At 36.1% G+C, this 22,679-nt stretch overlaps 1 long non-coding RNA gene across 2 annotated transcripts in view; it reads left to right on the top strand.

The window, feature by feature from the left end:
• The window catches only part of LOC118148474 (uncharacterized), a 497,078-nt gene that overhangs the window by 56,244 nt on the left and 418,155 nt on the right, over nt 1-22,679 (top strand). Inside the window, exon 3 of one of the 2 annotated variants that reach the window (XR_013528281.1) lies at nt 22,265-22,409. The exons of the other annotated variant lie outside the window; for it this stretch is intronic. This is a non-coding gene — a long non-coding RNA (uncharacterized LOC118148474). Of the gene's footprint in view, nt 1-22,264; nt 22,410-22,679 lie in introns of those variants that run through there. 2 annotated transcript variants of the gene reach the window in all.

Raw genomic sequence — 22,679 nt, 5'->3', positions numbered from 1 at the left:
TTAAAGAAAAAACAATTGAGTTACATTTACAATCTTATACATTAACTGAATGGTAAAAAGTGATTTCATTGTTTTCATCTGATAACTTCATGTTCAAAAATGCATATTCAATCAACTGTTATATTTTACCTCTGAAGAATTAAAGTTTTTCTTTGTAATTATGAGAGGCCATCTTTCCATATTGCAAATATTTAGCCAATTTACAAATAAGTCTGATTTTTCACTCAGGGATTAATAAACTGATTCTTACAATAATTTATTTAATTATAGTGGGACAATATCCCTAATGAAAATATCAATAATAAAAAATTAAATCTATGAATATCCAGTTAGTTTGTTCTGATTACTTGTTCTTAATTAATGTGCAAACATATAATAGATGCATACACATACACAAACGTAGATATTTTTGTGTACTTTAACTCCTATCAAATTTACTAATAGTGTGACTACTAAGATGTGGAAAATTATTCTGTTTATAACTAATTTAGTTTTTTGGAAAACCTTTATAAACACTTCGTTGCAACAAGTGAAAATTAACGTTTTAAACACAATGTTTTCAGAGAATGAAGCAAAGTTTTTGGTTATTTAGCCTTAAGAAACAAAACTTATTATTTATTTAAATGCTATTTTTTTTTTTTGAGCCCAAGCGAGACCAAGTGATGGTCTCACTTGGTAGCCAGGCACCAGGCTGGAGTGCAGTGTTGTGATCTTGGCTCACTGCAACTTCTGCCTCCCGGATTCAATCAATTCTTCTGCCTTAGCATCCCGAGTAGCTGGGACTACAGGTGCACACCACCATGCCCAGCTAATTCTTGTATTTTTAGTATAGACAAGGTTTCACCATGTTGTTCAGGATGGTCTCCATCTCTTGACCTCGTGATCTGCCCACTTGGCCTCCCAAAGTGCTGGGGTTACAGGCATGAGCCACCGTGCCTGGCCCTAAATGCTAATATTTTACAGATTCTTTTGGTCTCTCTATTCTTTGTCTCTTTATACCTCATTTATGAGAGCTTGATAATATATCTGGTAACTATATATTTTTTGGAAGTATTACTATTTTCAACAGATGCTCTCCTTAATTTTATTGCTCTATATTTATATTAAACTTTAACATGTTTGCCTGAATGTGTTGCAGATTAACATTTCTTTGTTTAGTTTTATGATTTTTGTTTTAAGCACTGGAGAAATCAGTCATTGACAAAACTAAGCTAATGCCAATGATCTTAGTTTTGAGTATTTTTTGTGACATTGAAATGTTGATAAAACACACATGCATATAAATTAGATAATAAGGTAGAAATTGAATCTTCAATTACAAGAATCACTCAATGTACTTTGTATGCTTAAGCATACCACATGAGAAAATTCAAGCCATTTTTCTATATTTTTCATAGTTTATTGCTATTGTAAAAACCCTTTGACATATATATCTGTTTCTTGCTTATTTAAAAAGAAAATAGACTATTTAAATAATACAAGGTTAAAATAAAATTTCACTTCAATTTTATTTTTTTTAGCCTAGAAGTCCTAAGCATTTCTAACTGTTTAATTAACTCAGTTGTATAAGAGTTAACAGTCAGATATATATCCAGGTCATCTAAGGCAAACAATTGTCAGATGGTTGCTAAGCAACAGATATCAGCTTTGGCTGATGTGTGTTTCTAGGCAAAGCTTACAGTGTGAAAGAAGGAACAAATTACATGATACCTGCGTTTTTGCTAGGGTTTTTGAAAATAAAGTTGTATTTGGATTTAAAAAAAGCCTTGACATTTATTATGCATATCTTCTGTCTTCTAAATGTCAGGACTATATCATCTGATAGTTAAGTGATAAGGAACAATAAATGAAAATGACAGATGACATTTTACTTTTTATGTGGTTTTAGATATGGGCTTTCTACATAATCCATTTTTGTATCTTGTCATCAAGTTAATTAATTTTCTAAATTCGTTGTGATTGAAATGAAGCCACAGATCAAATTAATTGAAATATAACTAATTGAAAATATACACATTTCAGTGCTACTGAGGATTAGATATGAAAATTGCACATTGCAATGACTCTGACACAACATGAAAATATGTCATCAGTGATAGACATGATGCTGAGAGACTACATTTTAGAAATATAGGGTAAAACTCTTTAATTTTTTTCAAGCCATTTAAAAAAATACTATGATTTCTTTAAAAGAAAAATTTACAACAAATTTAATTTCACAATCATAATTTATTTTTATCGATGCTTCTAGAATTTGGCAGCCCTCAGAACCACAACATGTTCAAAGAACTCCTTTCTGCTATGTGATCAGACAGCATTTATGGACAAAAAACAGAAATGAGACACAGAAAACAGAGGTGAGGTACCGAGACAGCTCAATTGGTTAAGCTCAGCCTTTGTCTTATTTGTGCAGGTTAGAACAGTCGGCAGCTTGCAATTGACTAAAGCTTGACTGCTATGATTGGCTGAGTTTCAGCTATTTGTTACAGAATTGCATTCCTAGGTTAGACTTTTAGTTTATGTGCTAAGTTCCACCAGCTTCAGCTGTTTAAGGAAGGACACATATTTGGAGACATCTTCAGGTCAAATTTGTTTAGTTTAATGTTTTATATTACTAGATTAATTTTTATTTTCTACTATATATAATACTGGAGCATTAATATGATAAAAAATATAAAGTATCTAGCAGAATACCCACCCAATAGTTATAAACTTGGATAATGTTAATTATGTTCTCTCTTTTTCATAATTCCTTATGATTTGATACATAGGAAGGAGGTGAGAATTTTGGTTTTTGTCAAAGATGGTGCAAGTCATACAAACCCAACAGGAGATAGCTAAAGTTATTATTAGATGTCTAGAAAACAAAATGATCACTTGATCATTAGCTTCCTTTATTTGTTTTTAAAGCTGAAATTTCAGAGCTCTGATTTGTAGTCCCCAAATGAGCAGTTGTGGCAAAATTCATTCTGACCACTCCTATTCAACATAGTATTGAAAGTTCTGGTTAAGGCCATCAGGCGAGAGAAAGAAATAAAGAGAATTCGAATAGGAAAAGAGAATGTCAAATTCTCCCTGTTTGCAGACAACATGAGTGTATATTTAGAAAACCTCATTGTCTCAGTCCAAAATCTCCTTAAGCTGATAAACAACTTCAGCAGCATCTCAGGATACAAAATCAATGTGCAAACGTCACAAGCATTCCTATACACCAATAATAGACTTAAAGAGATACAAATCAAGAACGAACTGTCATTCACAATACTATATAGAGAATAAAATACCTAGGAATACAACTAACAAGAGATTTGAAGGACCTCTTCAAGGAGAACTACAAACCATGGCTCAAGGAAATAAGAGAGTACACAAACAGTTGGAGAAACATTCTATGCTCATGGTTAGGAAGAATCAGTATTGTGAAAATAGCCATACTGCCCAAAGCAATTTGTAGATTCACTGCTATCACCATCAAGCTACCAATGGCTTTCTTGACAGAATTAGAAAAAAACACCTTAAAGTTCATATGGAATCAAAAAACAGCCCACACAGACAAGACAATTCTAAGCAAAAAATAGACAAAGCTGGAGGCATCATGCTACTTGACTTCAAATTATATTACAAGGCTACTGTAATCAAAACAGCATGGTACTGGTACCAAAACAGATATATAGACCAATGAAACAGGACAGAGTCCTCAGAAAAAAATATCACACAACTGCAACCATCCAATCTTTAACAAATGTGACAAAAACAAGCTATGGGGAAAGGATTCCCTATTTAATAAATGGTGTTGGGAAAACTGGCTAGCCACATGCAGAAAGCTAAAACTGGATCCCTTCCTTATAACTTATGCAAAAATTAATTCTATATGGATAAAAGATTTAAACATGAGGCCTAACACCATAAAAACTCTGGAAGAAAACCTAGGTAATACCATTCAGGATGTAGGCATGGGCAAGGACTTCATGACTAAAACACCAACAGCAATGTCAACAAAAACCAAAATAGACAATGGGATCTAATTAAATTTAAGAGCTTCTGCACAGCAAATGAAACTATCAGTAGAGTGAACTGGCAAACAACAGAATGGGAAAAAAAATTTTGCAATCTACCCATCTGACAAAGGGCTAATATCCAGAATCTACTGAGAACTTAAACAAATTTACAAGAAAAAACAACCCCATCAAAAAGTGGACAAAGGATATGAATAGCCACTTTTCAAAAGAAGACATTTATGCAGTCAACAGATACATGAAAAAAGCTCATCATCACTGATCATTAGAGAAATGCAAATCAAAACCACATTGAGATACGATCTCACACCAGTTAGAATGGTGATCATTAAAAAATCAGGAGAAAACTGACTCTGGAGAGGATGTGGAGAAATGCGAATGCTTTCACACTGTTGGGAGTGTAAATTAATGCAACCATTGTGGAAAACAGTGTGGCAATTCCTCAAGGATCTAGAAATAGAAATACTATTTGAGCCAGCAATCCCATTACTGGGTATATATCCAAAGGATTATAAGTTATTCTATTATAAAGACACATGCATGTGTATATTTATTGTGGCACTGTTTGTAAAAGCAAAAACTTGGAACCTACCCAAATGCCCATCAATGATAGACTGGATAAAGAAATTGTGGCACATATACACCATGGAATACTATGCAGCTATAAAAAAGGATGAGTTCATGTCCTTTGCAGGAACATGGATGAAACTGGAAACTATCATTCTCAGCAAACTGACACAAGAACAGAAAACCAAACAGCACATGTTCTCACTCATAAGTGGGTGTTGAACAATGAGAAAACATGGACACAGGCAGAAGAACATCACACACCAGTGCCTGTGGGGGTGGGGGGGTGGGGGCTGGGTAGGGATAGCAGGGGGTGGGGGGATTGGGGAGGGATAGCATTAGGAGAAATACCAAATGTAGATGACTGGGCGATGGATGCAGCAAACCACCACCATGGCATGTGAATACCTATGAAACCTGCAAAATCTGCACATGTACCCCAGAACTTAAAGTATAATTAAAAAAACAAACAAAAAAGAAAACAACATAATCAGTGACAAAAGGTAGATATCAAAGCCAGAGACTATTAATCTATTCGTATAAAATGCCCAGAATAGGCAAATCCATAGGAACAGAAAGTGGGTTAGTGGTTGACCGAACCTTGGGGAGTGAAGGGGAGCAACAGGAAGTGTGAGCTTAATGTGTGTGGTGTTTCTTTTGCGGTGTTATACAGTTCTGGAATTACATAGTGATGAGTATAAAATCTTGTGAACACACTAAAAAGCACTAAGTTATAAATTCTAACATGATTAATGTATTATATGTTACATGAATTTTATATTAATAGAATTAAAAAATTTTACTTTTTTGTTTAGTTTTTCTTAGGGAATACTGAATTTAAAATTTAGCATTTCCTATATTTATATTAGTGTAATTGAATGCAGTCTTTCACAAATTAAGAGACTTCCCAGTAAATATTCAGTATTTAGTGTTAGGACAAAAACATAGAAGATATGTTTTTATTTTTTAACATTTTTACGAAAAGGAATTTGGTCAAGCTTCTCTCTGTAATTATGATTTTGGTACTTCTCTCTGCTTTCTGTTATTAGATAAAATGACTTGTCAAAAGACAAAATTATAACAATTTACTTTAAAGATCTTAATTGACTTTAATTGACTTTATTTGCAATTCTAAAATTGGGCATCATTTTGTTCCATAATATAGATAAGTGCTACAATAAGCCATGTAGAGGAGCTTGTTTTGTAAAGAAAATGGCTGAGGAAAGCAAAAACAAAAGCAAAAAAAGACAGATTGATTGTTTCAAAGTTCCCTCTTTAGGTGGGAACAGGAAATCAAGAAAATAGGGAAATAACTGATTGATTAATATCAGGTTACTTTTTTTGTAAAGATTAAAACAGAAGAAACTTCATTATGCTAACTGAAATTAGCGTGTTTGACAAATTAGATGTCATCTCTCTTTCTCTTGATTTCTTAGATCAGATCATTTAATTTCCTTTTGGTGATTTGGAACTTCAGTATGAGTGACTCCTTATTTATTTATATTTATTTATTTATACTTTAGGTGCATACTATAGCATTTCTAGTCTGGTCTTTGGGGCCTAGTGCAGGAGCTGTCCAAAACAATGGCTCCTATAATTTTTATTTAACAAACCTAAGGGAACTCAACTGAATTAAAATATGTAAGGAAGATAGGTTAGATGAGAGTGTAGAGTAACAATGATTTAACAAAACGACCCACCCCCCAAAAAAACCCACGTTTTTTTTCTTGAATTCAAACCAAACTTCCTGTCACACAGCCTGAATTCCTGATTCACTTCACAGAGCAGGTATTTGCTGTTAGTATAGACTTAAAATGTTGACACCAGGATTTATTTTATCTGTTGGGAAAATCATCCAAGCAATGTTACTTTATAGTCTTCATGTATTCGGTAAGCATGCCAGACCACACATGGATTTGTTGTTGATAACGTATTACTAACATAATTAGTTATGTCTAACATAAGAGCAGTTGTGCTTATACTTACTATGTCTCCTCTATACAAATGCAGCAGCTTTTAAAATATGTGACATTCTTCAAGAGCAAACTTTCTGCCTAACACTTTCAAAAAAATCCTCAGATAGTGTTACCAAACTTAGAAATGTTTCAATGTGTTATAAAATAAGGCCATTTAGAAAATCAGGGCTATTTTAAATTGAGAACTAGATTGCTCAAAAGGTAATGCTGCTTTCAAAATTATATCTTTTAAAACTATTATGCTCAATTTCCTTTTGCTCTTTGATATCCAGAGGCACAGGCATGTTTGGATGAAAACAGTTTTATTTAAAATACAAGAAAAGAAACTTTAAAGAATTAGTATGGATGTTGTAATATAGATATCTGAGGCTCTTTTGGAATTATGGTTATCTTTGTTTGCTTCTTCTTGAGGTCTTCCATATTTAGGGCCATATGAAATCAATGGAACCAGATACACAAAAGATAATCAAATTGTATAAACCCCTTTCTCATTAATTTAGTGCTAACAATAGTTACCTATATTTTAATAATAAAATATTTGGGCCGGGCACGGTGGCTCAAGCCTGTAATCCCAGCACTTTGGGAGGCTGAGGTGGGTGGATCATGAGGTCAAGGGATCGAGACTGTCCTGGTCTACATGGTGAAACCCCGTCTCTACTAAAAATGCAAAAAATTAGCTGGGCATGGTGGCGCGTGCCTGTAATCCCAGCTACTCGGGAGGCTGAGGCAGGAGAATTGCCTAAACCCAGGAGGTGGAGGTTGCGGTGAGCCGAGATCACGCCATTGCACTCCAGCCCTGGTAGCAAGAGCAAAACTCTGTCTCAAAAATAATAATAATAATAATAAAATATTTTAATAATGGGGCTTTTATTGGTATTATAAATGTTTTTTGTCTTACAGCATCCATTGTGTTGCTAATTCTCTAATTGCTTTATTTTTCCCATCTCATTTCTTTAATAGAACACACATGAAATTTTGTGCAGATAATCTGAGAAATAATGATAGACTCTTTAGTCCTGAACCAAGGTAGAGAAAAATAGTAGATTTTAATTAGGCCAATAATATCATGATATTAATTTTAATTGTTTCATAAAACATATTTTGATGGAACCATAATAGGATCTTCTTTTTAAGCCATACTTTTCTTTCAATCCATCTATGAACATAATCTGCTAGAAGTTGAGAGCATATCTATATTGGAGAGCAAACAATTCAATTTATACCAAAGAGATTCCAGTTTTCCAAATTTTTGTGTGAATCCCGGCATTAATCCTTGGTTTAAACAGGTGACCTGCCCAACTATAAATAGAAGATCAGAAAAAAAATGATTAAGAAGAAGAAAATAAAGAAAACATTATGATGTCACTAATTATATTATAGTTGAGGTTATGAATTTGATTGCATAATTACAGGAGGTAAGTATGAAATATGATCATGTGTCATATGTTAGAAAAACCTTTGTCAGGAGACTAAGCCAAGAGTCTCAGGAGCCTTACTATACTTGGAAAAGCACCTTCATCTAGGGATTGGAGAAAAAAAAATAGAATAGGGAAGAAGGAATCAACATTTATTAAGTGATAAATGTTGATAGACACTATACAGAACATATATTCTCCCATTTGATATGTATAATCCACTAAAGTAGGGAGTGTCATCTCCAACAGATAGAAGAGGAAAGGAAAAAAGAAAACTTCAAAGAGTAATATAAGTTACAAAAAGTCTTACGCTTGTAGCCAACAGAGAACGGATTGAAACTCAGCCATGTTTGTCTGCCAGGCCTGAGTTTGTAGTGGTTGCTGAACCTGACATTGGCAAAGCAGCTCATGCAGTAAGATCCATGATTATGTTTGTCACTTTATGGCTTTATGATAAGTGCTGGAAAAAGGAACCCTTGATGATGCAGGCCCAAATTTAGAAAATTATTGTTTAATGAAGATTATGTTTTGACATACTATTTAATGGAAGGTAAGCCTCAGCTGACTTTATTTTTTAAACTTTGTGTAAGACAAAACACACATAGACACACACACAAATGAAAAAGTACTAAACATTAACTACATGTATTGCCTATGCCATTCCATTCCACTCCATTCATCTCCACTTCTGAAGCAGTTATTCAGAAACAGTAGGAGGGTGTTAATTTTATTAAGAGACACATGCTAGAAACTGAAATAAAATATAACAAAAAATTCTGTTTTTGGAAGGAAAATGGCGGATGATGAGTTTGATTATGAAAATAAACTTTAGGTGTTTCAGTGTGGATATGAACTCAAAGAATTATCTGGATTATAGATAAAATATTTGGGAGTGATCAATGCATAGATAAAAATGAAAGCTATGGACTGAGTGATACCACCTGGACAGAGAAGACAGAATGAAAAGGAAATGAGGCCATGATAGTTAATACTGAGTGTCAACTTGATTGGGTACAAGGATGCAAAGTATTGTTCCTGGGTGTATCTGTGAGGGTGTTGCCAAAGGAGATTAACGTTTGAGTCAGTGGACTGGGAGAGGCAGACCCACTGGCAATCTAGGTGGAAACCATCTAATCAGGTATCAGTGTGGTTAGAATAAAATAGGCAGAAGGTGGAAGGAGCTGACTTGCTGAGTCATCCAGGCTTCATCTGCCTCCCTTGCTGGATGCTTCCTACCCTCAAATATCAGACTCCAAGTTCGTCAGCTTTTGAACTCTTGGACATATGCAAGTGGTTTGCCAGGGGCTCTCAGCCCTCAGCCACAGACTGAAGGCTGCACTGTCGGCTTCCCTACTTTTGAGGTTTTGAGACTAGGACTGGTTTCCTTGCAGGTGGCCTATCATGGGTCTTCCCCTTGTGATCATGTGAGTCAATTCTCCTTAATAAACTTCCCTTCATTTATACATCTCTCCTATTAGTTCTGTCCCTTTAGAGAACCCTGACTAATGCAGAGGCTTAGTTTGGAGCCTTGGCAATTCCAATACTTAATAGTCAAATTGAGGAGGAAAAGCTGGAGTAGGAGTCTGAAAAGAGTGGCTTGAGACAAAAGATGAGTACACCAGGACTGGTCATGAAACATTTCAAATACCACTGTAAAGTTAAATAAAGTCATAATAATAAAAATCTCTTTTGAACTTAGACATGCTTGTCAGTGCAATTGTCACGAGAGAAGAGAACTGAGGTGGAATGTGTATGGCTGGTAAATGTGTGACATAAACAAACTATTTTGTTGTGAAGTGAAATTAACAAGCTAATATGTTTTTATGGAAACATTCCACTTTCAGATAGTTAAAACCTAGCCAAAATTAGAGCAAGACTCACTAAGTGTGGAAGTCTGTCAAACTGTGAAGGCCCATCCTGTCATCATAGTAAGAGAATGCATATAAGATAAGAAAAACCACAGCACAGTGAAGATAGCGGTGAAGTAAGGTGGGTCTTCTGACATGCATGATGTATGTTTTCCAGGAGTTGGGAGAAGAGAAAGTTAGAGGCATGAGGAGTGGAGGAGTGTGGGGAGGAGAAGCAGTCCTTGTAAGGTACGGACATTTGGCCTCCTTGCTATGCTCTTGAGACTGTAGGCTTCCTCTTGGAAGCTTGGCAGCTACATCAGAATAAAATAGAAGTTGATGCTTTTCTCAGTTGCTTTAGACCTGGCCCCTAATGTTCAGGAACGCAGTGGCATTGTCGCCTGTGCTATGGGCCAGATTTTCAGGTTAGAGCAGATTTAAGAGAGAAATGTAAATAAAGACATGAGGACTGTTATGTACAGGAAACTCCTTATACAGATTTGCCTGTGGGGAGAAGGAGAAACTAGATCAGTATTTTGGGGGTTTTCTTTAAAGTTGAAGAAGTATTATTTTTTTTTTCTTAAGGAATAGGGCTATCTCATTTTTTGTAATGGGAAGAAAGGTGGAAAATAGGGAACTATTTCAGGTAGGCACACAGCTGTTGTGGTGCAAAGTTGAGAGGGTTGTCTTCTGAAGAATTTTGTATAAGAAAATAGGTAGTGAGATAATTTCTTGGGAGAGAGAGAAATGGCAGAAGAAGAGAGAAAGAGAGAAACCTAACAGAATCCTTGGGCAGGGTTGAGGACCCAGTTTCGCTTATAATGGTTTTAATCATCTCAGTTGTGTAAAATTTCCCATCAGCTTCACAGCTTGCACAGGGGAGGCAGAAGGTTGGATGAATCCTGGCTTAGGGTGTTGTCAGAGGTGTAACTAAAGGACAGTAGGGGAAATTTGGTTCAGCATATTAGCAAAAGAATGAATAAACGAATGGACCATGAACTCTAATTGGTAGACTGGAATTACAATGAAGTCAAATGCAGCAATGTTTGTGAATTTCTTTATTTTCTCCTCATCTTGAGCTAGATTCTCATTTCTTCAAAGTGGAAAAACAAATTTACTAATAGAGGCTAACTCAATCTTCTCTTTTCACATTCTCATTTGAGGCAAATATTGCATTAATTAGTTAAAAATGCCTTTCATAAATGTTTCTCCTCAACTCAAGGGATCTCATATTTATTTTTATTTTTTTCCAGAAGGCCTTTTGGTAGAGGCATTCAACACCAGTTGAGTGGGAGACAAGAACACTTAAATCTGCCTTTTGTCTTTATCCTTCTCACTCTATTTGGCTTTTTTCAGGAATTGGAAATGTTTATATAAGTGTCTTGTCTGAACAGGAATGACTACCATATTAGATAATCTTCTTTCTCCAGGAATAATGAGGTAAAGTGGAAATCTTGGCAATAATGAGATTGGTCTGGGGTTTGAGTTATCAACACCAACTTGAACTCATCTAAAACAAGCATGAATTATAGTGGAGATTGAGACCATGATGCCAAGCCTTCAGTAAATGGAGCAAGTATTCCAGAGCAGTGGCAAAGAGATTTTAAATACCATTTCAGTAGAGACACTTTAATCGTAAAATAATAAAATCAAAGGGAATGAATATAGTATAGATACTTTTTAGAGGTAGGATGCAAGGGAAATTTATAGCTAGAAGTTGATAAAAGTGAATAATTTTGGAATTTCCTTGCTAAGACTTGCTGAAGAAAATACAATCTCCGACATAGTCTGGAATTTTTGTCATTGGTCCCCAAATGTTATGGAGGCATGGAGAAAACGTTTTTCTTCACTTTTCAATAGATAAGGGGTGGAAAAAGTATATGATGAGTAGTTTGGAGGAAGGTATCAAGGTGCCCTGTTCTCCTTTGTTTCTTTGCTCTTAATCTAATAGCTTTGCAAGATCTGAAGTAGACAAGGCTGCTGCTGAAAGCCATGACTGTTCTTTGTTGGCATTTTAGAAAACAGGAGATGGAAACAAGCATGAATAGCAATCACTATGGTTTTTTTTTTTAATATTTTGACCCCCCAAAAAAGATACTGAAATATCCTTGGGCAAATGGACCTTGCTGAAGGTGGTTTTCAAGTATCTCACCCTGCTTTCTTGGGTATAGAATGCAGGAAGGCAGTGGGATATTTCAAGGGGGTTGAAGATTGAGACATTGGAAATTCCTGGCTAAATGTCAACTGAGAGATACTTTGAAATTTACTGTTTTATTGTAATTAACTAGTTAAACACTTGATTTAATTTGCAGTTCCTTCAGTTATGGAAGAGAATCTGGTGGATAATTTTTGAAATTTCCAAGATTTTATTTACTGGTAGATTTAATCTATTATAAAACACATTTACATGTAAGACTGATTAATTTCTTTTTCAAAAATAATTCTAAACGATTCTATGAATAAAGTTCCATATTATACAAAGCAATCTTTAAAAAATATATATAAACCAAATTGTCCTGATGAATTCAAAGTTATGTAGTGGGTGTCTCTTTATTTACAGTCATTAGAATTTGTGCTATTCTCAGAAATTATACCTTATTACATGGCTTATTTTTCTTTAATGCTAAAGGTGTTTCCTAATTATAGTATAATTAAATGTAATTTATCAAATAGAAATAAAGACAAACCCAGTAATCAGAGACTCTTCCTCCATTCATAGATATTCATTGAAGGTGTATCATGTAATTAGTTCACCAGTGTTTACTCTAGAACAAGTAGAATAAAATTGTCATCATTTTTTCTTTCATCATCTGACAGCATACTTAGAATTCATTTGCATAGCTTTACAATGGAAGTCATTACCCTCATCACAGATCTGCTGTTCTATAATCAGTGAAGTCTGTGAAGAAGGTAGAAACAAGAATATGGATTTATTGTTGAATGAAAGAGTTCAAAGTTCCTATTTTGTTGGAGGAATCAAGAAACATTTTTCTTAATGGAATATGAATTTATTTTATATTGATAGGGAAAGAATAAAGGATTTGAACAAAGCAATTAAAAATCTATTGTATGCTCTAAAATAGTGACAAACTTTAGCTTGTATCAGACTCTCCTGGAGGGCTTCTTAAAACAGAAATTAATGGGCTCCACTCTTAATTTTTGATTCAGTAGGTCTTGAGTGGGGTTCTTGACTCTGCATTTCTGTTTTTTTTTTTTTTTTTGGGCAAGATTCAATTTCATGTTTTTTTTTTCTTATTTTTATACTTTAATTTCTGGGATACATGTGTAGAATGTGCAGGTTTGTTACATAGGTATATATGTGCCATGGTGGTTTGCTATAACCATCAACCCCCATCTACATTAGGTATTTCTCCTAATGCTATCCCTTTCCTAGCTCCCCACCTCCCAACAGGCTCTGGTGCATGATGCTCCCCTCCCTGTGTCCATGTGTTCTCATTGTTCAACTCTCACTTATGAGTGAGAACATGTGATATTTGGTTTTCTGTTCTTGGGTTAGTTTGCTGAGAATTATGGTTTCCAGCTTCATCCATGTTCCTGCAAAGGGCATGAACTCATCCTTTTTTATGGCTGCATAGTATTCCATGGTATATATGTGCCAGATTTGGGATCAAGAAATGTGAACATGGAACTCTTGTGATCTTGAGTTTAGGCAAATTCCCAAGAAGACAGATTCTGTTTACTCCTATGCATGAGAAAGTGAGAGAGAATACTGAGACATGACTTACAAAGGAAATAGTCTCAAACTAGTGTTGGCCACTTGTTTCCTTGAACATCCTCAACCATCCAAAAGCAATAAAGGGATTAAAGTTGGAGAGGAGATAGATTACTTCATATGTGCTGGGCTTTCTGTTTTTCCTCTTCCCCAAGGTGCTAGAGGGCTGTGTGTGTGTGTGTGTGTGTCTGAGAAAGAGAGAGCGCGAGTGCGAGCGTGCCTGTGTGTGTTGGGGCAGGGGTTTTTGTCATCTTTTATCTATTAAAAGGCACTTCATGAAGCCTCCTGGAGATCCAGATATGTGTATCTGTGGTTTGGAGAACACAGAAGCTGGGGCAGTATGGGTTTACCAAGCAACTAAATGGAAAGAAAGATGCATTTGGGAAGTAACTACACCTACAGTAATTATTGTTAAAGGTATTTACAACCCAGTTTTGCTCTTTTGACAAAACTATTATATTCATCTATATTATATACATTTAATATAAGTAGATTAACTTCCCAATTAGCAACTATCTAACTGGTTTGAGTTCAAGGTAGGGAAACATCACCTCCCCACTTACCCAGCTCCTCACTACAATTCTTTCTCCACTATTGATTTTCTGCAGTAATGTTTCCTTTTCATCCATTTATAGTGGTTAAAAGCATAGGCATTGGGATCAGACACACCTGAAACACACACACACACCCCTTCCAATCCCCCCACCACATGCGCGCACGCATGTGTGCGCGCACGCGCACACACACACACACACACACACACACAAACACACAGGGTGGAGGGCAGACAGATTTATTATGGGAAATTGACTTCTGTGATTACAGAAGCTAAGTCCCATATTCTGTTGTCTGCAAGCTGGAGACCCAGGAGAGCTGATGGTATAATTCAGTTTCAGTCAGGAGGTCTGAGAACCAGGGAAGCCTGTGGTAAAAATAGGGCAGGCCGAGGGCAGAAGAGAATGAGAGGAGATGATCAGTTCATGCAATATGGCAGAAAATAAGAAGCAAACTTCTCCTTAAGCTGTCTTTTGTTTTATTCAGGTCCCTAACAGATGATACCTACCAATATTGGGTAAGGCTTTTGGTTTTACTCAGGCCACCAATTCAACAAGTACTTTCTAGAGATACCCTCATGGACCCACCCTGAAATAACGTTTATCTGGGTATCACATGGTCCAGTCAAATTGACAGATAATATTAACCATCACAACCATTAATCTCAAAAGGCTCTGTCACTACATTTCATTGGCAGCTGTCACCTAGTATGTGCTGGCCTCTGTGTTAAGTACTTTTGTCCCTAATCTTTCCTGTAATTCTAAAAGCATGGCATTATGATCCCTGGAACATACTAGAAAATTATGGTTCAGAGGATTCACATATCTTGCTTAAGTCTGCATAGATAGTAAGACTTAAAAAAACCCATCAAACTTGAAGCCCATGCTCTTTGCATTCTACCATGATTGCTCAGTTCAGTATATTTTTATCCCCTGAATAGAGATGACAAAATATGGGCATTTCTTCTGAAGAATTAACATATTGATTTCATACTGGTACTTAAAGCTATTTCTGGAATGAATTTTCCAAAGAAAAAGGAAGGGTATATGGAAAACCTAGAAATAAATGCAAATTAGTTCCACTTCATATTATGGCCTAGAAATTACACTGGTATATGTGTTTAATATTTAAACATATGGAACACAGATCTGTATATCAGAAATATAGAAACCCTAATATTTCATTTTAGGGAAAGAAAAGAAAATAATTTAGCTTCTATCCTGTTATTAATATGCTGTGTTATATTTTGTTGACAATTTATTTCACATCAAACAAATAGTTGACCCAATGAAGAGCCTTTTAAACGTTAAACTCCCAGTCAGTTTTTGTTTTATTTTTTTTCTTAAGAACACTATGCCCAAAGTTTCCATGTACTAAAATATGTCAGAATTTTATTTTGGGGACACTGTTTTTTGAATCATAAAATTTAAGTTATATTTTACTACTTCATTGAACATTGTCATATTAGTTTTGAACATAAATTTCAGATGCAAAGAAACATTTAAAATGATATTTAAATATCAAACAGGCCATATATTTTTGCACTGGTTTTATGCTCAGGGGAGAAAAATTAGCATTTCTTGTCTGTGGTTATCAGATATTTTTCTTCCTCATAGGGTACATTAATTAATAGATTTTTATTCTGCTTTTCAAAATCACAACGAAATAAGCAGTTGTTGGGGTTGAGGATTGGCTATTCTGTGTAATACTCCTCTGCCCCTCAGGAAGCTATCAGTTGCCTATACTTTTGTAGATAGAACTAAGGTTTTTTTCTTAGTATATGTAAATATCATAAATATACATTATAAAAATATAATAACCTGTATATATAAATTATATCATCAAATGTTATTTTTAATTTTTATTTTTCTATTACCTAAATTACACATGCATTTAAAACTAGTCTATAGAGAATGCTTGTGAAATAAATTTGAAGTAAGATTTAGATAATCTACCCCTGATGTACATATTCCAATATATTATGTTAGACTAATATCTACGACAACCATTCTTTTACATTTTGAACTTCATTGATATATTGCTACTGGAATCTTGAAAATAATTTTTATTTCTCACTTTTTGTTAAATTTGCTGTGATTATTATTTTATTGCTTTGTATCAACCACAAAAGAATGTAAATGAAAAAAAGCCTGGTGACTTTTTTTTTTTTTGAGTCGGAGTTTCGCTCTTGTTACCCAGGCTGGAGTGCAATGGCACGATCTCGGCTCACCACAACCTCCGCCTCCTGGGTTCAGGCAATTCTCCTGCCTCAGCCTCCTGAGTAGCTGGGATTACAGGCACGCGCCACCATGCCCAGCTAATTTTTTGTATTTTTAGTAGAGATGGGGTTTCACCATGTTGACCAGGATGATCTCTCTGATGACCTCGTGATCCATCCGCCTCGGCCTCCCAAAGTAAGCCTGGTGTTCTTATTGACAATTTTATGAGTTCATACTATGTCTAGTAGAATTCATTTCATTAATTCATATGTTTTTTATATTTTATTTTTCCTGCCTTTTTTTTACTATTACTAAACAATCCAAACAAATGTATATACTTTGCACTTAATTTTATAATTCTTTGTCCCATTTTTGCTGACCATAGCAGTATAATGGCAGATGAGAATGGGACATTATAGGAGTACTAAAATTCTGGATTAGGACCATCAGGATTATATCAAAAATCTTTGAAGAATAATACTTCCATGTGATTGTTTTTAAGGATTTGGGAGAAAGACAGAGGTACTACTAAAAAGAGAAGGTAATTTCCACAAAGTTTCTTAATACTGGTGTTTTATTTTAAATAGGAATCTTTATATATTTAGGATAATGTGTTTACATTTGGAAGTTCTTTGCTTTTGATATTAATGTTTCAATTTTAATACCTTTTCCCTAGAAAAAATAGAAAAGGATTGCTGCATTTTATGTTTGGTTTCCTTGGGGATTTAGAAGTCTCTATACCACAAAGTCAAATCCCCAAATGTCACTGATCAGGTTGAGCAGTGTCTGAGTAAGGAAAGCTGTGAGGCAGCTGGGCGAAGCACATGGGTGAATGATTATTTCCGTTTTTTTTTTAAAGACCAAAAGATGTAGAAGCAGGGCATTCTGCTTTTTCTCTTGTTTTCTGGGACAACTTAGGGACCCAGGCCTCTCAGAGTGAGCTCTCCAGCAGACAAGCGAGAGAGAAGCAGTGACAGGAATGTCATACATGAGCTATGTCTCTTTAGCTTCTGCTTATTGTCCCACTTGCACTAGGAGTACACACAGTACTATTTTTACAAAATTCACAACTAGCAAAATTGGCTGGAATGGGCATTGGAAGTTTAGCTCACCCCTCATGATTCCTGTCTCCCAAATTGGAGTCAAGGTTAAAATAACCCAGTGGTGAACATCATATCATCTAAGCCTGTCTGTACAAGGTAGAAATGTTCTCATAAGCAGTTTTGCAGACAAGAAAAATACCGGCTTGTGTAAATTGCTGGCTCAGCCCTTTTGTGACATGATTACAAAATGAGGACTCTGATTTTATTTCTTATGTCTTTTATACCAAGTGACTGAGGGAGTGAAAAACTTCTTACAGAATCTGTCTCAGGGAGCAGGAGCCTTCCCCTGAGTTCTCTGTTTCTAGGTTAAGAATAGGGAAAAAAATAAAAAATAAAACCCCACACATACTCAATTTTAATTTTAGTGTTAAGGCTAACTCTTAGTTCCTGCCATCTTTTATCTTTTTTGTCATTGTTATCTTACCATTTTTCCTAAATCTCTTTTGATTTGATCTCTTTTTCTTCTCTCTCTTTTTCAATTGTGTATGTTAAGGTGTACAACATGAAATCTTGCTATACATATACGTAGTGAAATTAACACTGTAGTGAAGCAAATTATCCTACTCATCACCTTTCATAGTTACCTACAGACACACAGACCAACAGAACAGAATAAAGAACCAACCTAAGCAAGGTTATCTAATTTTCAACAAGGCCACCAAGAAGACACTATGGAAAAAGAATAGTTTCCTCACTAAATGGTGTTGGGAAAACTGGATATCCACATGCAAAAGAATACAATGGGGCCCTTATCTTATACCATACACAAAAATTAACTGAAAATGAATTAAAGACCTAAAAATAAGACCTGAAACTGTAAAACTCCTAGAAGAAAACACAGAATAAAAACTTACTATCAGTCTCGGTGTCTGTCAGTTTGGGCAGCTATAACAAGATATCTAGATTTCTAATAGTCCTAGAGGCTGGGAAGTCCAGCTGATTTAGTGTCTACTGAGGGCCTGCCCCATTGATGTAATCTACTTGGGAAACCCTTGCATGGTGGAAAAGGGAGAAGGGCAAAAGGCAGTGAACACTGTGTCCTCACATGAGGGAGGACATGGAAAAACTGGGTAGATTTCTGAAACCTCTTTTATAAGGTCACTAATCTCATTCATGATGGAGTACTGATGGCCTGATCACCTGCCAAAGGTCCTCCCTCTTAACACCATCACCTTGGGCTCTAAGTTCCAACTTGTGAATTTTGGAAGGACACATACATGCAAACTGTAGCATTCTGCCCTTGGTATCTCAAAAATTATGTCCTTCTCACATACACAATACATTCATTCTACCCCCATATCCCAAAGTTTTAACTTTTTTTTTCTTAGCTCCAATTTAAAAGTCTAGAATCTACAGTCTCTTCTAAATATCATCTAAATCAGATATATGTAAATCCCAAAGATATGTTTCATCCTGAGGAAATTGCTCTTCTACTGTAAATCTGTGAAATCAAATAAATTATAAACATTCAAAATGCAATGGTGGGACAGGCACAAGACAGACATTTCTATTTCAAAAGAAAAACGTACAAAAGAAAAAAGAGGTAATAGGTCTTAAGTAAGTCTAAAACCCAAAATGGCAAACAATATTAAATCTTGAGGCTTGAGAAATAATCTTTGAGTCCATGTCCTGCTTTCCAGAGACACTGTAGTGGGGGTTGGGCCACCAAGGCTTCAGGCAGCCCCACCTCCATGGCTTTGCTGGGTGCAGCCCACATGGCAGTTCTCAGGGATTGGATTCTCAGGGGTGTAATGCTGGTAGCTCTGTGGTTCTGAGGTTGCAGGGGTAGTCCTGCTCCATGGCTATACTAGATATTGCTCTAGTGAGGGCTCTCTGTGGTGACTTCACCTTGTGGCAGTTGGCTTTCTGATGCATCCTTAGAAATTTAGGTGCAAGTAGCCTTGCCTGAACAGCTTGTATGCCTGCAGAATTAGCATCACATGGACAATGCCAAGATTTACTGCTTGTGACCTCTGGAAGGGTGGCTGAAGCTGCATCTGGGCCTGCTGGAGCCGCATGTAAGACAGCTGAGGAGTCTGTGCCAGAATTCAAAGAGCAGCGACTTGAGGCAGTGTAGGACAGCAAGTGCTGAGGTCTTCCTGGTGTCCAAGGCCCCTCTTTTAATATAGTTATGCCTCTCAGATCTTGACATTCTCAACCAGTGATGGTGATGGAAGCCTCAATAATCTCCAAAATGATTTTTGGGTAATTCTCCTACTGTTTTGCTGAAAAGCATCTGGCTTCCTTCTGTCCATGCTAATCTCCTCTCACTCGGCACACCCTCGGTGTTCTCTCCTGAACATGTCTTTTCATTCATTATGGACTGGATAGGCTAAAAAATTTCCAATCTCTAAGCTCTGCTTGTCTTTTGACTAGAAATTTTGTCGTGGATTCATTTCTCTCTTCTTGCATTTTGTTATAAGAAGCCAAGAGAAGCAACAGCACACCCTCACAATTTTGCTTAGAGATTTCTTCTGCCACATATCCTAGGTAGCTGTTCACAAGCTCTGCCTTCTACAGAGCTGGGACATGGACAATATCCAGCTACGTTCTCTGCTACTTCATAATAAGGATGGCTTTTCCTCCAGGCTCCAATACCGTAGTCCTCATTTTCACCTATGATCTCATCAGAGTGGCCTTTGCTGTTTATATTTCTGCCAACATTATAATAATGGACAGTTAAGTAATCTCGAAGAAGACTGGGCCCTTTCTACAGCCTCAATCTCTTCTTCTGAGCCCTTGACAGAATAACCCTTTACTATCCCACCCCATTACTCAGATCTAAAGCCACTTACACATTTTTAGGTATTCGTTATAGAAGCACCCCTACTTCTTGGATGTAATTTAGATACTCAGTCCATTCTTGCTGCTATAATGAAATACCATAAAATAATTAATTTACAAAAAATATAAATTTATTTCTCACTGTTCTAAAGGCTGGGAACTCTATGATCAAGGTTCTGGCAGAATTGGTCTCTAGTAAATGCCTCCATGCTGCGTCCTCACACAGAAGAGGACACAATGGCAAATGGGATGAACTTGCTCCCTCAAACTTTTTGTAAAGGACTATAGGACTATTAAGATTATAGTATTATAAGGGACTATAATTCTATTTATGAGGCAATGTGGTTTGGATCTGTGTCTGGTTACAAATCTCATGTCTAATTGTAATCCCCAATGTCGGAAGTGGGGCCTGGTGGGAGGTGATTGGATTATGGGAGTGAATCCTCCATGAGTGGTTTAGAACCATCCCTTTGGTGCTGTTCTTGTGATAGAGTTCTCACAAAATCTTGTATTTAAGAGTGTGTAGCATCTTCCCTCTCTCCCTCTTCCTCCTTCTTCAGCTCTGTCAAGATCCCTACTCAAGTTTTTCCTTCTGCCATGAGTAGGGGTTTCCGGAGGCCTCCGAAGCCATGCTTCCAGTACAGCCTGTGGAACTGTGGGCCAGTTACCCTCTTTTCTTTATAAAGTGCCCAGTCTCAGGCATTTCTTTGTAGCAATGTGAAAATGAATTAATATAGAAAATTAGTACCAAGAGTGGGGCATTGCTATAAAAATACCTGAAAATGTGGAAGCAGCTTTGGAACTGGGTAACCAACAGAGGTTGGAACAGTTTAGAGGGCCCAGAAGGCAAGAATATAAGGGAAAGTCTGCAACTTCCTAGAGACCTGTTAAATTGTTATGATCAAAATGCTGGCAGTTTAAGTTACAGTGTATGTATACATTTTTGGAAGGAATCATGTAAATCAAAGCAGTTGGCAGTGATTTTTTGATATCACACCAAAAGCTCAGGCTACAAAAGCAAAAATAAACAAGCAGGACTGCATCAAACTGAAAAGCTTCTGCATAGTAAAGGAATAATTGACAAAATAAAAAGGTAGCCTACACCTTGGGAGAAAACATTTGCAAACCATATATCTGGTAATCTGTTTAATATTCCAAATATGTAAGAAACATGACCAACTCCTCCCCCCAAATAATCTTATTGAAAAATGGACAAAGGATCTAAATAGACTTTTTTTTTTTTAAAGCAAACGTAAAAATGGCCAACAGATTATGAAAACGTTCTCAGCTTCACTAATTATCAGGGATATACAAATCAAAATCACAGTGACATATAACTTTATGCCTGTTAGGATGGCTATTATCAAAAACAAGAGATAACAAATGTTGATGAGGGCATAGAGAAAAAGGAAACTATTGTACATCATTGGTGGACATGTAAATTAGGATAGTCATTATGAAAAAGTATGAAGCTTCTTAAAAACATTAAAAATAGAACTACCATATGATCTCTTTTAATACTGGCACTTATAAATTTGTCTTTTTGAGTGATTGGGGAAATCCTTTGCCTAAATTTTTAACTGATCCACAGGAAAACTTTCTTAATTAAAAAATTTCCTGTTTATGTGGTGAATTACGTTGATAGACTTGCGTATGTTGAACCAGCCTTGCATCCCTGGGATAAATCCTACTTGATCATGATGAATAAGTTTTTTGATTTGCTGTTGCAATCGGCTTGCCAATATTTTATTGAAGATTTTTGCATCTATGTTCATCATGGATATTGGCCTGAAGTTTTCTTTTCTCGTTGGGTCTCTGCCAGGTTTTGGTACCCATCAATCCCATTACTGGGTATATATCCAAAAGACTATAAATCGTTCTACTATAAGGACACATGTACACGAATGTTCATTGCAGCACTGTTTACAATAGCAAAGACCTGGAATCAACCCAAATGCCCATTGATAATAGACTGGATTGGAAAAATGTGGCACATATACACCATGGAATATTATGCAGCAATCAGAAATGATGAGTTCGTGTCGTTTGTAGGGACATGGATGAATCTGGAAAACATCATCCTCAGCAAACTGACACAAGAACAGAAAATGAAACACCGCATATTCTCACTCATAGGTGGGTGATGAAAAAATGAGAACACATGGACACAGAAAGGGGAGTACTAAACACTGGGGTCTATTGGGGGGAAAAGGGGAGGGCCAGTGGGAGGGGGAGGTGGGGAGGGATAGCCTGGGGAGAAATGCCAAATGTGGGTGAAGGGGAGAAGAAAAGCAAAGCTGCCATGTGTGTACCTACGCAACTGTCTTGCATGCTCTGCTCATGTACCCCAAAACCTATAATCCAATAAAAAATTAAAAAAAAAAATAAATAAATAAATAAAATAATGATTTAAAAAAAAAAAAAAAAATTTCCTAGGCCTGGCACAGTGGCTCACGCCTGTAATCCC

The sequence above is a fragment of the Callithrix jacchus genome, chromosome 16 (assembly GCF_049354715.1).
Source record: "Callithrix jacchus isolate 240 chromosome 16, calJac240_pri, whole genome shotgun sequence".
In the NCBI taxonomy this organism is placed as follows: domain Eukaryota; kingdom Metazoa; phylum Chordata; class Mammalia; order Primates; family Cebidae; genus Callithrix; species Callithrix jacchus.
The sequence above is the reverse complement of the archived record's forward strand: the minus strand, read 5'-3'. Positions and strand labels throughout refer to the sequence as shown.